Source organism: Arachis ipaensis, chromosome B01 (genome assembly GCF_000816755.2).
Source record: "Arachis ipaensis cultivar K30076 chromosome B01, Araip1.1, whole genome shotgun sequence".
Lineage (NCBI taxonomy): Eukaryota > Viridiplantae > Streptophyta > Magnoliopsida > Fabales > Fabaceae > Arachis > Arachis ipaensis.
Window position 1 is genome coordinate 100,354,488 of NC_029785.2, and position 14,160 is coordinate 100,368,647.

Consider the following 14,160-nt stretch of genomic DNA (forward strand, 5'->3'; position numbering starts at 1 on the left):
AAAATTCAAAATCTTTAATTAAATTTTTCTTTTTAATTTTTGAAATTTTTAATTAATTCTTTTCTATTTTTTATTTATTTTCAAAATTTACAAAAAAAACTTTGAAATTCCTCTCTTTTGATTCTTGCGTTCTTGTTTCTTCAGGATACCTCACTGGGAGCTCTCTAGACTTTGACATAGAGGCTCCCCCTATTTTTCTTTGTCTCTTATTTGTGTATACAGGGACACCAAAGTCACTATGGATCCGAAGGGGAAAACACAAACCAAGAGAACTGCGGCATCTCCTAGCTTCTATGAATTTAAGGTCAGCATAGACTTGATCAGGCTAATGCAGCAAAATTGCCAGTTTCATGGAAGCCCACAGGAAAACCCCAAGAAATTCATCTCCAACTTCCTGTAGTTCTGTGACATTGTAGAGACCAGTGGGGTAGATCCTAAAGCCTCCAGGCTATTATTATTTCCATTTGCGGTAAGGGGTCAAGCACTGGATTGGTGGTATGCTGAGCCTAGAGGAAATCACTTGGGAGAAGCTCATTAACAAATTCTTGAATAGGTTCTCTCTCACACAGATCTTGACTAATCCTATGACAGACGTTCAGACCTTCAGGCAGGAACAAAACGAGTCCCTCTATGATGCTTGGGAGAGGTACAAGCGGTTGATCAGGAATTGCCCCCCTGATATGTTCTCAGATTGGGCTGAGGTATACTTCTTTTATGAAGGTCTCAGTGAGATGGCCAAGAGGTCACTGGATCACTCTGCAGGTGGTCCTCTGCACATGGAGAAGATGCCTAAGGAGGCACAGGAGCTCATTTAGAGGGTTGCCAATAACCAGTACCTATACTCATGTGAGAGGACTCCAGTTTGGAAGGAAGCTCAAGAAAAGAAGGATGTAAACATGATCCTTACTCAGAACACAGATCCTAAAGTTAGACTCCTAAGAGGGGGCAGCAGGGACGTTAAACGCCCAGAGAAGGATGGCACTAGCGTCCAACGTCCAGGAGGGGATAACCCTGGCGTTCAACGCCAGGAAAAGACCAGCAGTGGCATTGAACGCCCAAAAAATGGACGGGACACATGCCAATTCAAAGGACATCCTCCCTAGGCATCCTGACAATCCCTTTCCATTCACCCTGGATACTCATCCTGCACTGCCAAAGCCCTAGAGTACATATCCAAGTTGCCAAACCCTCAGACACTTCAAAGGCCTCCTAACACTCTCCCCGGAGACACAGAGGTGCATCTAATAGAAGAGAGTAAGGCCCTCATCAAGGCCAAAGAGGCTGAGCCTAAAGTGGTACACACTATTGAGGAACTAAATGAAGAAGAGGCTCAAAAAGAGGCTTGAAGCACATTGTTACACGCCCCTCTTATGGGAAGAAAGCTTGAAATACCACACCCTCAGAAGCCCCAGAAGGAGACCAAGAATGAGCATTACTCACAACCCTTGGAATGCTCCAAGAAGTTGCAAATTAATATTCCTTTTGATGAGATTTCGGAGCAAATACCTCTCTCTGTTGCATTCGTGAAGAGCTTGCCCACTGAAAAAGAAGAAGAGAAAGGCATAGAGGGTGAGTTCCTTGAACCACCAATTCAAGAAGTTCGTGATGATAGGTACACTCCACCTATCACACAACAACCAAGTCCTGAATTCATGGTGGTGAAGACAATCAAGGAAAGCCCAGCAAAGGGATTATAACCAAGAAACCAAAGATGATATCCATGAAGAACAAAAGGTCTGCAAGAAACAATACAACCCCTACCCTAATAAGCAAGGAAAAGCAAGCTGATAACAATAACATAAAGCTTGTTAGGAGGAATTCAATTCTAAGGGCATTAATCTTGTCCTCTTCACCCTTGGAGTCATTACTGTTAACCAATTGGAAGAAGAGGAAGAAAGTCAACAATCAAGTGTCAAGCTAATGACATTAAAGAAGTGCTTGTTGGGAAGCAACCCAACTATAAGTATCCCTTAGTTTAATTCTGTTTTGATATCAATTTTCCTTAGTTTGGGTTTCTTTTAGTAAATTTTTATTTATCATTGATTTCCATAGTTTTTCCTCGCTTTTTAATGTTTGTGATCATGTGCAGCACTTAGAACAGAGGCAGAGACGTTTAGGATTGAAAACAGAACACTCTTGAGAGAGTCCCTCACCGGTATTGAACGCCAGCAAGGGAGGAAGCTGGGCATTCAACGCCCATCAAGGAGCATGCACTGGCGTTGAACGCTAGCAAGGGAGGAAGCTAGGCGTTCAACGCCCATAAGGGAACAGCAAGGACCAACTTTTCATTGCTTGGGGACAAGCAAACTTGTTAAGTTTATTATTGTAGAGCAAGCACTAGGTGTATACCATCATCAATGGCACCAAAGGGTGGTGAATCATCCTTACAGAAGAGCACAGCCTGAGCAACCATCAGTACTGAGGTAGTTGAGTTTCATTCCCCCTTTCTTTCTACTTTTCAGTATTTCATTCTATTTTCTATTTTCTATTCTAGCTTTTGCATGATCACTCCTAGGATTTATTTTCTTTAGTAGTTCATTTTATTTATTTTGTTTTGGTTATAAGATATCGTATGTATCCCCCACCATGCTTAAAAGAAAATTTTTGAAAAAGAAGTAGTAAAATACATGAGATTTTGAGTTACATCATAAGTTATTCCAATTATTTAGATGTAGTGGCCTTGCCTTTACTTTCTGAAAGTATGAATTAACTTTGCATATATAATTGATATTTAACTTGGGTATATTGGTTTTTGAAGAACAGTGAATTTGGAGAAGTATTATTGATTCTCCAAAAAATAAAAAATATTGATTCTTGAAGCAAGAAAAAGCAGCAAAAAGAAAAAAAATAAAAAAATAAAAAAATAAAAGAAAAAGAAAAGCTCAAAAGAAAAATCAAAAGAGCAAGGATCCAAGGCTTTGAGCATCAATGGTTAGGAGGGTCATATATTGACCTAAAAAGAACAAATGAGTTGCTATCCCTAACTGAATGCTTGTGGTATGAAGGTGTCAAGTAAAGAGCTTGAGACTGAGTAGTTAAAGTCGTGATCCCAAAAGCAAAAGACTACGCTTAAGAACTCTAGACACCACTGACTGGGAATTTAAGCAAAGCTAAATTCGAATCCAAAGGGTTCCCCCAGTTAAGTGCCTGTGGCATTTATATATCCGGTGATAATATGGGAAAACAAAACGCTTAGAGTCACGGCTAGGCTTAAAAGGTGCAAAGCACCAAAAAGAAGCTGTGTTCAAGAATCAAGAAAAACCAAAATAAAATCAATAATATCATCCAAATTTTAGTTTCAAGAGATGCCAATACTTCTGATCTTCAAAGGAAAGTGAGATGCCAAAACTGTTCAGAAGCAAAGAGCTAATAGCCCCATTCAGAATTTGGAACTAAGCTTTATTGACAACTCTGAGACTTACTATATTTTTCTATTCTTTTTAGTCCTACTTGTTTTTGGTTGCTTGATGCACGGAAACTTGTCTCTCAACAATTTTCCCTCGGCAAGTATACCGAATTGTTGTCAAGTAAAAACTCACAATAGAGTGAGGTCGAATCCCACAGGGATTGATTGGTCAAGCAACTTTAATTGGAGGAATGTTCTAGTTGAGCTAAGCAGAATTTGATTTGAGAATGGTAGGAAATTAAATGGCGGGAAAGTAAATAGCAGAAAGTGTAAATGCTGGAATTAAAGAGCAAAATATAAATGGCGGAAAGTAAATTGCAGAATCTTAAATGGGGATTTGGGGAAATGAACATAAAAGTAAATGGCAGAAAGTAAAGAGAATGAGTAAGATCAGAAATGGGGGATTCATTGGGTTAAAGAGATGTTGTATTCTCCAGATCAAGTTCATCTTCATCTCTTCCTCAATCAATGCATTCATTGATCTCCTTGGCAATCTTAAGTGATTGAATCCCAATTCCTTGGTAATTCAATCTCTCAAATCTTGATCAATAGCCAATTCCTTGGTCTAATTGCTCATGAGAAGAGATGAAGAGTGGTCACTGATTATACCACATGTATTCCCAAATCAAAGTGTTGGTAGGATTATATGTCACTATATACATCCAAACCCCAATTTGGTCCAACATGAGAAAGCATTTCTAGCATGATCTCTTCATTCCTCTTCCAAGGTTCCGAAGAGATCCAAGTATGAATAGCTTCTTTTCCAAGACAACTACCCAATTGGATGAAGATTGAAAGCTTTCTAGTAAAATCAAGAGAAAAGAAAGAAGAAGAATAATGAAAACTATTATTGATCCATCAAATTACAACAGAGCTCCGTAACCCAATGAAAGAGGTTTAGTTGTTCATAGCTCTGGGAATGGAAAGCAAAGATGGAGAATACATTCTGAAAGTAAAACTAGAAGTTGCAGAGAAAGTAAAATTATACAGAGAGTAGTTCTCCCAATGCCAAAAGCTCTCTCTCTAGTTCAAAACTACTCCTATATATACTACTCTTCTGATCTTCTAGTTGGCTCTTCAAGTCTTTGGATATGGGCCTTTGGATCTTGAGTTTGAAGCAGTTTGGAATCTTCAGTGGACTCAGCTTTACTTACAGAGAAAGTGTGAAGTAGGCATGAACTTTAGCTAGGACATTAGTGGCGTTAACGTTAAGTGAAAATGTGGGTTCGAGAACGTTAGTGACGATCACCTTTTTCACTAACGTTCCTAGCCCAAGATGGTTCACGTTAACTTCAACGTTAGTGGCACTAACGTGACCACTAACGTTGCCTCTTAGTCCACCACAGGCGTTATTGGCGTTTACCTTTGCCAATAACGTTGCTCTTAGCCCCCCTTTTCTCACGTTAGAGTCCACGTTAGTATAACTAACGTGGCTCTTAACGTGGGCATGCCTTAGCCGCGAGAGCGTTAGTGACACTTACCTTTGTCACTAACGCTCCAAACGCCCCTTCTCACATTAGTGCCTCACGTTAATTGTCTTAACGTGGCCACTAACGTTGTGGTGATAGCCATCTCCAACGTTAGTGACAAAGGTGAGTGTCACTAACATTGGCTCATCATTCCTTCCTCCACGTTAGCTTCCACATTAATGCAATTAATGTGGCAGCCAACGTGGCTCATAGTGGCTTGGTCCAACGTTAGTGACAAAGGTTAGTGTCACTAACGTTGGCAATTTCTTGCTCCTCCCACGTTAGAGTTCACGTTAATGTAGTTAACGTGACTCTTAACGTGGCCAATTGGGCTTAGTCCAACGTTAGTGACAAAGGTGAGTGTCACTAACATTGGCATGGTCTTCCTTTCTACGTTAGAGTTCACGTTAACTAAGTTAACGTGACTCTTAACGTAGCTAATTGCCGATTTGGAGCGTTAGTGGTGTTCACTTTTACCACTAACACTGGGGCTCCCTTTTTCTCCACGTTAACTACCACGTTAATGTAGTTAACGTGACAATTAACGTGGGCCATGATGGTCTCAAAGGCGTTATTGGCAATCACTTTTCTCATTAACGTTGCAAGTTTATTCCCATTCCACGTTAGAGGTCACGTTAATTAGATTAACGTGGTTGCTAACGTGGCTCTTCCTTGCTTCCTTTGTCCTGAAATCAAGCAAATAAAGTGCATCAAAGCTCTAATCCAAGTTATAAGACATGAATTATCCAATTTGTCATTCAATTCATGCATAATTCTCATAAAATCACATGAAATTCATAATGTTTGCTTGAAATCAAGATGTAAGTGATTATCTACCCAAGACTTGCTTATTAACTAAGAAAATGCATGAAACTACCCTAAAACAGTAAGGAAAAGGTCAGTAAAACTGGCCAAAATGCCCTGGCATCACAACACCAAACTTAAAGCTTGCTTGTCCCTAAGCAAGTACTGAAACATTAGAATGATGAATGAAATGACAAGAGAAATGAATCATTATTGTGGAAGTCATGTCCTTGGTTTTATGGGGTTTCATGCATAGCAACTTAGGTTCATTCCTTTATTGGCTTTCAGACCTTTACCATGCCCTGGAATACTCACTTCATTGCACCCTATGAGACTTTTATTTATTGATCCCTTTTTCTTTTCAGGGTTTGATTGTGTTCTTTAGACTAGGTGCTTTGTAAGGGGGCGACTCTTTTAAGATAAGCTTTCAGCCAGCACTCCCGAACCAGTTGGTCCAAGGTGCTGGGTGTTAAGACACCCCTAAGAACTTACTCCCTCAAGTCTCTTTCCCCCATACATACACACCACAGGCACATGGTTTGTTATTTTCTTACTTGAGGCCTTGGTGTCCAGTACCTCTTTGGGTTACTAAGTGTTCTGTAGCAAAGGTTACTCTTGATAGTGGACTTTCAGCTGATACTCCCGGGTTAGTTAACCCAAGTTACCAAGTGATAAGGCACCCCTGAGAGCTTATTCATCCAAGTATATCCCTTGCACAGGAGCACCACAGACACATGCCTTAAGGTTCAACCCTTGGTGCCTAGCCTTATTTCTTATTCTTTTTCTTTATTTCTCAACTTTTATTTTTCTTTCTCTTTTTCTAATTAGGATCTTGTTATGTAGCTAGTCTCATGGGGTGTGTTTCAAGCATATGATTCAGGACAGATAGTTGCCTTCCTACCTTGTTGGTGAACCAACTTAGCTAAGTAATTACTACACCACAAGCTTAAGAACTTTAATCCACAAATTGAATATCACTCTGGTTTTTTATAACATCTCTTTTTATTTGACTTCAAAGGACAAGCATACAAGTAAGCAAGGTGAAAATGCAGCAGATAATTTGGCACAGCTAGCATAGACCTAAGCAGGGGAAAACTAACATTAAATTCTAGTGATTTAAACTAAAGAGTAACTAATAATTCAGGGATACATTCAGATTTCCCATCTTTTTGAGCATTTCCAAGCATATAGAATCAAGTAACAATACAACCTTTTAGTGGTGCCTTCTAGCTATCTCTTTGTTGTCATCATCTTCCCTGGATGACGGTGTACTATTTTTCCAGAAGGTTACTTGAATCCCTGCAGAGTTATAGAAAGTTGCTTGTTCCCCAAGCACTTGAGAAATAGTCAGCATGCATGTATAGTCATGAATTTCTGAACTTCATTTGGTGTGTGAACACCAAACTTAGTTCCTTACCTAATGCAACATATTGAATACATGCAGAGAACCTCGTGTGCTTTTATTAATAAAATGAATATGAACTAGAAACTAAATTGTTGTTAAGTAGTTTCCCTGATTGGTTGGGGCTAGCAATATGCCCCTTGAAGAGGTGTAGTGTGATTCTAACTGAAATCTTTGGTGGAACACCAAACTTAGAATTACGCATTCACTTTTCGATTATTTTGGTGTGCAACACCAAACTTAGCTCCTTACAATACAGGGAAAACTACTTGTAACTTTTATTGAAAAGATCATGAAAAGAAAACTACCTTAGGTTGGGTTGCCTCCCAACAAAGCGCTCTTTTAACGTCGCTAGCTCGACGATTTCTCCATCAGTTGAGATGATACTTCATTTTGGGGTTTTCCCCCATGTTGCCCATGTAGTGCTTGAGCCTCTGTCCGTTCACAGTGAAAGTCCTCTTTGAACTTTCCTCCATAATTTCTATGTGTCCATGTGGTGAGACCTTTGTGATGAGAAAAGGGTCCAGACCACCTTGATTTGAGTTTCCCAGGGAAGAGTCTCAATTTGGAGTTGTAGAGGAGCACTTGCTGTCCTTTTTCGAAGCTCCTGGGTGTCAGATTGAGGTCATGTCTTCTCTTTGCCTTTTCTTTATAGATCTTGGCATTTTCATAGGCTTGAGATCTAAACTCCTCCATTTCCTGTAGCTGCAAGACTCTTTTTTCACCAGTAGCAATGCTATCAAAATTTGGTAGCTTGAGAGCCCAAAGGGCTTTATGTTCCAGCTCCAGTGGTAAATGACAGGCCTTTCCATACACCAGTTGATATGGGGACATCCCAAGAGATGTTTTGAATGCCGTTCTATATGCCCAAAGAGCATCATCTAGCTTCTTCGCCCAGTCTTTTCTTGATGCTCCTACAGTCTTCTCCAGAATCCTTTTTATCTCTCTGTTAGATATCTCGGCTTGCCCACTTGTTTAGGGGTGGTAAGGTGTGGCAACCTTGTGTTTCACCCCATATCGTAAGAGAAGAGCTTCTAATGGTCTGTTACAGAAATGGCTTCCTCCATCACTGATGAGTGCTCATGAGACTCCGAACCGGCTAAAAATATTCTTTCTGAGGAAGTTTATGACCACCTTGTTATCATTTGTTGGGGTTGCAATAGCCTCTACCCACTTGGAAATGTAATCCACTGCTACCAAGATATACTTGTTTGAATATGAGGTTGGGAATGGTCCCATGAAATCGATCCCCCATACATCAAACAGTTCCAGCTCTAAGATGAAATTCTGCGGCATCTCATTTCTTTTGGGTAGGTTGCTAGCTCTTTGGCATTCATTGTAGTTCTTTGCTACTTCTTTGGCATCCTTGAAAAGGGTGGGCCAAAAGAATCCACTCTGTAATACCTTGGCTACAGTTCTTTCCCCTCCAAAGTGGCCTTCATAGCATGAGCCATGGCAGTTCCATAGGACCTCTCTTCCCTCTTCTTCTAAAACACATCTTCTCAAGATTCCATCTGAACACTTTTTGAAGAGATACGGCTTATCCCAGACAAAATATTTTGCATCATTAATGAGCTTTCTTTTTTGATGTTTGTTGATCTCTGGAGGTAAAGCCCCAGTTGCCTTGAAATTGGCAATGTTTGCAAACCAGGGTGCTTTGTGAAACGTCATTAACTGCTCATCTGGGAAACATTCATTCACACTTGTATCATGCGTTCCACCTTTGTCGTGAGGGATTCTGGATAAGTGATCGGCTACCTTGTTCTCCACTCCTTTCTTGTCTCTAATCTCAATATTGAATTCCTGCAACAATAAGATCCATCTTATCAGTCTTGGTTTTGATTCCTGCTTTGCAAACAAATATTTAAGTGCTATGTGGTTTGTGAAAACAATCACTTTGGCACCAATGAGGTATGATCTAAACTTGTCAAATGCAAACACTATTGCCAGCAACTCCTTTTCAATAGTGGTATAGTTTCTTTGAGTGTCATTGAGGACTTTGCTGGCATAGTATATTACATGGACTAAGTTATCTTTCCTCTGCCCTAACACTACCCCAACTGCAAAATCAGATGCATCACACATCAGTTCAAATGGTAAGTTCCAGTCAGGTGGGGAAATGATAGGGGCAGAAGACAGCCTCTTCTTTAAATTTTCGAATGCTAGCATGCATTTTTCATCAAAGACAAATGGTGTATCAGATACAAGGAGATTGTTTAAGGGCTTGGCTATCTTTGAAAAATCTTTAATAAACCTTCTGTAAAAGCCAGCATGCCCCAGAAAGCTCCTAATTACCTTGACATCACTTGGTGGGGGTAATTTTTCAATGAGTTCCACCTTAGCTCTGTCTACCTTAATGCCTTGGTTAGAAACCTTATAGCCAAGAACTATTCCTCCTGTCACCATAAAGTGACATTTTTCCCAGTTCAAGACCAAATTAGTCTCTTGACATCTTTTTAATACCAGGGCCAGGTGATTTAGGCAATTAGGAAAGGAATCTCCGAATACTGAAAAGTCGTCCATAAAGACTTCAATGAATTTTTCTATCATATCTGAGAAAATGGAGAGCATGCAGCATTGGAAGGTTGCAGGTGCATTACATAGCCCAGATGGCATGCGCCTGTAGGCAAACACTCCATATGGGCAAGTGAATGAGGTTTTCTCTTGGTCTCTCGGATCAATCACTATTTGGTTATATCCTGAATAACCATCGAGAAAATAGTAATATGCATGTCCTGCAAGTCTTCTAGCATCTGATCCATGAAAGGAAGGGGAAATGATCTTTTCTTGTAGCTTCATTGAGTTTTCTGTAGCTATGCACATCCGCCATCCTGTGACGGTCCTTGTAGGGATTAGTTCGTTCTTCTCGTTGGGGACTACAGTGATTTCTCCTTTTTTTAGGACAACTTGCACGGGGCTGACCCATGGGCTGTCTGAGATCGGGTAAATTACCCCTCCCTGCCATAACTTCATGACTTCTTTCTGTACCACTTCCTTCATGACTGGATTCAGCCTCTTTTGGGGTTGAATGGATGGTTTGGCATCCTCTTCCAACAGTATCTTGTGCATGCATATGGCCGAACTGATTCCCTTCAGGTCAGTGAGGGTCCATCCAAATGCATCCTTATGCTTTCGCAATACTTGGAGTAGTTCATCCTCTTGATCTTAGCTGAGGGCTGAGTTTATGATCACTGGGTAACTTTCATTCTCTCCTAAATACGCATATTTGAGAGTGGGTGGCAGTGCTTTGAGTTCAAGTTTGGGTGCTTCTTTTCTTTCATTCTCCTCCTTTGGTGCACCCTGAACATGAATCTCCGCTGTTGCAGCCTCTTCGCTAGATGCTAATTCTTCTTCTGTTAACCTTTCAAGTTCTTCTTCTTCAAAAATTTCTTGTACTGCATCTTCCAGTGAATCTAACCTCATACACTCTCCTAATGGTTCTTGTAGGTAGCTCATGGCCTTGAATACATTGAATGTCATCTTCTCATTGTGTAATCTCAGGGTGAATTCACCTTTTTGGACATCAATAATAGCTCCAGCAGCGGCCAAGAACGGTCTTCCCAGGATGATGGAGGCCTTGGCTTCCTCCTTCATGTCCAGCACTACAAAGTCTGCTGTAAAGATAAAATCTCCTGCCTTCACTAGCAAATCCTCGACTATGCCATGAGGAAACTTGAACAATCGGTCTGCCAGTTGTAGGGCCATTTTTGTTAGCTTAGCCTCCTCAATCCTCATTTTTCTCATCATAGCTATTGACATCAGATTTATGCTGGCTCCTAAGTCACATAGAGCCTTCTCCACTGTGATTTCTCCTATAATACAAGGGATCTGGAAGCTCCCAGGATCCTTTAATTTCTGGGGTAGCTTGTGCTGAATGATGGCACTACATTCTTCGGTTAGTATCACAGTCTCATTGTTCTTCCAGCTTCTCTTTTTGGTCATCAATTCCTTCAAGAACTTGGCATAGAGCGGCATTTGCTCTATTGCTTCAGCAAAGGGTATGTTGATTTGTAGTTTCTTGAAGATTTCCAAAAACCTTAAGAACTGGTTGTCGTCCCCCTTCTTCTTCAATTGCTGAGGGTATGGAGCTTTTGGGACGTCTGGCTTTAGCATTTCTCCTTTTTTTTGTGAACTGGGAATGGGAATTTGGACTTTATCTCGCTCCTTTTCCTTTTTATTTGAGTTCTTCTCTTGTGAATCCTTGGGAATTTCCTTCAATTCCTTCCCACTTCTGAGGGTGATAGCCTGACATTCCTCTCTTGGGTTTGGATTGGTGTTGCTGCACAGGTCATGGCTGGGAATTTGCTTTAATAGGTAGCCAATTTGTGTCTCAAGTTTCTTGATGGCAGCATCTTGATTCTGCATATTGGAGCGCACTTCCTCCCGGAACATTTTACTGTCTTAAACTTCCTTGCATATACGTTCAAGTAGAGTCTCAATCCTTGAGAGTCTATCTTCAGATGTTGATGAGTTGGAGTTGGAGTTGGAGTGATGAGAAGGGCCATTTTGGCTTTGGTATGGATGTTGAGGTATGTTGTTAGGTGGGTGCTGATATGATCTCTATGTGGAATGTTGGTGAGCTGCATTGTTGTTGGGGTTGTGGCGTCTCTGATCTTGGCCTTGATCTTGTTGATTTCTCCACCCAAAGTTTGGGTGGTTCCTCCAAGCAGGATTATAAGTTTTGGAATATAGATCATGGGTCTGCCTAGGTGAGTTTCCAATGTAGTTGGCTTGTTCCTGATCACCATCTGCCTCTGCATTTACTCCTTCTTGAGTTGCTGATGAGGTGGTAATTGCTGCTACTTGGTTCCTCTCCATCTTCTTGGCAAGGTCAGCCAGCGGCTTGGTAATCAGCTTGTTCTGGGCCAGCAGTGCATCCATATTATTTAGCTCCATTACTCCTCTAGTGTTGCCTCTTTCAGAAGCATAGAAGTAGTCATTCTTAGCTACAGTCTCAATGACATCTAAGGCTTCTTCAATGGTCTTCTTCTTGTTCAGAGATCCCCCAGATGAGTGGTCTACTGCCTTCTTTGATTCGTAAGAAAGACCCTCATAGAAGATGTGTAACTGCACCCATTCGTTGAACATATCTGGTGGACACCTTCTTGTCAAGTCCTTAAACTTCTCCCATGCTTCATATAGAGTCTCACCATCTTGTTACCTGAAGGTCTGTACCTCGGCTCTCAACCTGTTGATCTGTTGAGGAGGAGAAAATCTCGCCAAGAATTTGTTCACCACATCTTCCCAGGATGTTAAACTCTCCTTCGGGAAGGATTCCAGCTATTTGGATGCTTTGTCCTTGAGTGAGAAGGGAAACAAAAGCAGTCTATAGGTGTCAGGATGAACACCATTAGACTTCACAATATCACATATCCTCAGGAATGTGGTTAGATGTTGATCGGGGTCTTCTTGGACACTTCCTCTGAATGAACAGTTGTTCTGAACAAGGGTGATGAGCTGTGGCTTTAGTTCGAAGTTATTGGAATGTATGCTTGGCTTTTGAATGCTACTTCCACAGTTTCCTAGGTTTGGATTGATGTAAGAGCCCAGAACTCTTCTCTCTTGCCCAGCATGATTTGCTGGACCTTCTCTGCCATGGTTGTGAGCCTCTTCTTCATGATGGTTCTCCATATTCTCATCCATGTCTAGTTCAAAGTACTCTTCCTCTTCCTCAGCACCAACAATTCTTTTTCCTCTTACTTTCCTCCTTAGTCTAAGGAAGGTCCTCTCAGGTTCGAAATCAAAAGAAGTTGAAGCCCCACTTCTTTTACCTGTCATACAACCAACAAGGCCAAAGCAAAAGGAGGATAGAGAGTATTCTTTATTAAAAAAAATGATGTTAGTGTGAGTGATGCAATATATCAAACAGTTAGTGGGTTAGTGAACTAAATTGTAACAACTACGAGAACACCACTGACATTTTCTTTACTATTTTTAAGGTAGTTTCATGCATTTTCTTAGGAAATAAGCAAGTATTTGGTTGAAAATGCAATCATACCATGATTCAAGCAAACATTGTGAATTTTGAATGACTTCATGAGAATTATGCATAAATTGAATGATAAATTGGATGATGCATGATCCCATGATTAAGAGCAAGACTTTGATGCACTTTGTTTGATTGATTTCAGGCCAAAAGAAGAAGAGAAGAGCCACGTTAGTGGCTACATTAGTTACACTAACGTGGAAGGAAGGAAAGCCACAACGATAGTGGGAAAAGTTAGTGGCATTAACTGTGAAGAAGGAGAGCATGGAACGTTAGCAAGGAAGACCCACGTTAAGAGTCACGTTAGCTACACTAACGTGAACTCTAACGTAGGGACAAAAGGCACCAAGCAACGTTAATGGGGAAGGTGAGCCCCAATAACACTTGCGAAAGGGGTATATGCCAACGTTAGTGGAAAAAGTGAGTGCCACTAACGTTTTCGAAACAAAAAGACCCACGTTAGCTTCCACGTTAACTACATTAACGTGGGAACTAACGTGGAAGTAAAGGGAGACGCCAAAATTAGTGGAAAAGGTGATCTCCACTAATGTTGGCGAAGCAAAAAGACCCACATTAACTTCCACGTTAACTAAGTTAACGTGGTAGTTAACGTGGGCAAAAGTCCCACCTAGCTGCCTGACCATTCCTTCTTCAAACACGCATAACTTGAGCCACAAAGCTCTAAATGAGGTGATTCTAGTGGCATTGGAAAGTAGGATTCCAGAGCTTTCCAAGCATATATGGCACTACATAGTTGACACTAAATTTAAGGGAAAAAACCTGCCCCAAAAGTGCAAAGATGAACATGGTATCAACCTGTAGTAAGGCCAACTGACCTCTTCACCTTCCAAGAAGTGTAACTCGAGTTGTAGAGCTCCAAATGATGTGTTTCCAAAAGAATTGGAAAGTAGACATCCAGAGCTTTCTAAAGATATATAATACTATGGGATGGACATTGATTTTGAGCTCCAGAACCTGGAGATATTAAGCCCCTGGTCGCTAGCGTTATCGGGACTCACGTTTTCCATTAACGCTAGAAACTATGCCAGCGACCATGTCCACTTCAAAGGAGCATAACTTGAGTTATAGAGAT

At 40.8% G+C, this 14,160-nt stretch overlaps 1 long non-coding RNA gene across 1 annotated transcript in view; it reads left to right on the forward strand.

The window, feature by feature from the left end:
- The window catches only part of LOC110271400, a 23,893-nt gene extending 12,483 nt beyond the window's left edge, over positions 1 to 11,410 (forward strand). Inside the window, exon 3 of the long non-coding RNA XR_002362116.1 lies at positions 11,400 to 11,410. This is a non-coding gene — a long non-coding RNA (uncharacterized LOC110271400). The remainder of the gene's footprint in view (positions 1 to 11,399) is intronic.